The following is a 2111-nucleotide window of genomic DNA, read 5'->3' on the forward strand; positions in this document are numbered from 1 at the left end:
TTCGTCAGGTAGCAGGGGGCGCTCGACGGCGTCGTCCGCGGGTAGCTTTGCATAGCCACACGAGATTGATTGTTTATCGCTCAAAATCCATTTTTAGTTGCCAAGGTAAGTTTCTAGCTGGTTCCCACGTTAGCTCTCTATGGTTTACCCACTGCACTAAGTAGAATTCAAGAGTCTGGACCCATCGTTTTGCATAAAGGCGCTCAACCTCAAATGTCTCCCCACCTTGCCCTCTTTGTGCTTGCCTTCCTCGAAATAAACCGTTGCCACTCTGCGGTCGAAACGCCGGGTTCTCTTCAGGGGGAGCCCGATTAGTTAGATTTTGGTTGACTCTCAATCTGTAAAAGGAGCCGTCGAGATTGCGTTGGAAGTTGCGTGTGTGTTTTCCTCTCTTGTTCAAAGGCGCCATAACAGAAATTGTAGAATGGCATGCATCTAGTGCTATCATAGTTGAGGACGTGTAATGCATATGAAGCGATGCCGTTTGCTAAAAAATATATATACTGTAGACGTCTCCAAATCACGAAACAAATTCACAAAACACAAATACACCTAAAGAAATCAATATTTTAATGTCCAAGTCTGGGACGCTGCAGTCGAGATCTTATAACTCGCAAACAAGAAACACTGTTTCATACAATTTTTAGTAGACACCCCAAGGGAACAACTGAAAATGTTATCGGATCACAATTTCGAACTTTCAATACTGGACGATCTGAAGTGTTTCCAAAACATGACTTGTGAAGCAAAGTTTTAAAGATAATATTCAGCTAAAATTTGATTTGCAATTACAAAATGCAAAAAATACAAATACTTTTATAGGAAAAAAAGTGTATTTTTAATATTAAGAAACAGAGTCGGGAATCACTATAGCTATCCTCATAGAGCATTACGAGCTTGTTTTCGTTTGTGGGAAGGCTTGGGTCCTGACTTCAGCCCACGTTTACCAATACGGTCTGGGTCACTCTGAAAATGAGGAGCAATCATGGATGAGTCGGATTCGAGTGTGACATCTGTAGGCCAAGGCTTGAACGCGAAAGTGTATGTGTCTTGTAAATGCCCAATTGAAGTTCTAATCTTGTCGTATAGCTCTTCAAATCTGCTACCATTGTGAACGGCAGCGCAAATTGCATGAATGCACGGAAAATTTGCATCCTTCCAATTGCCACACGTACACTCAGTGGCCGGAAGATCAACTACGCGCCAGGGGTGGATATATCCATGCTTGCTCTGGGGACCAAGGTGCTGAACCGAAAAAGCGCCATCTAGGAGAGGAGTTATTGCGCACATTGAAGCAGCCTGGGCTCGATCTTCCAGCTCTTTTTGCAATAGAGGAACCAAACGATGTCCACCGCTGTTACTAATCCATTTCGACGCCAATTGTCGTTTTTCAGACGTGAGTTCACTAAGGCGCTTGAAGTACATCTGAAATGCGTCAACAGGTTTGGAATTCCTCATTTCATTACCCATCCAATTGTTAGCTTGTTCGGACAAATTTGAGGCAATCTCTCCGAACGTTAGCAGTCCGAATGTTTCGCAAATTTTGTGTTTGACCCAATGTTTCTGGTCGATGTTGTCCAGATATTCTACTGCCTTGGGTTTAGAAGCCAGTAATTCACTTCGAAAAAGCTTGTAGTCATTTTCGCAGTCGCTACGAGCCATAGAACAAACAATGCGCCTGTCGTCGATAGAAAGCTTGGCACCAGAACGATTGATGTTATCCATAAGATGTCTTAGACAGTAGCGGTGTCCTGCTGAAGGATAAACCTCGGCAACGGCGGACAAGAGGCCCTTTTGGCGATCCGAAATCATTGTGATTTTGTCCAAACCAGTAGCTGTTTTCACAATTTCCATGAACCAATGCCAATTCTCGTAGTTTTCAGTCCCATCAAGAGCAAGGGCAAACGGAACGACATGGTTGTTGAAGTCCTTCGCCGTAGCCACAAGGAAAACACATCGTTTGTTCATTTCACCTTTCAGGTGCGCTCCGTCGTAACCAGTTAGTTTCATGCACATGTTAGCGATATGAATCATGCACGACGAATGTCAAATTATCCGCTTCACGGTCAATTTTCCAGACGCTGCCTGGATTCTTTTCTGTCATTTTTTTT

Source organism: Phytophthora parasitica (assembly GCF_000247585.1).
Source record: "Phytophthora parasitica INRA-310 unplaced genomic scaffold supercont2.97, whole genome shotgun sequence".
NCBI lineage: Eukaryota > Oomycota > Peronosporomycetes > Peronosporales > Peronosporaceae > Phytophthora > Phytophthora nicotianae.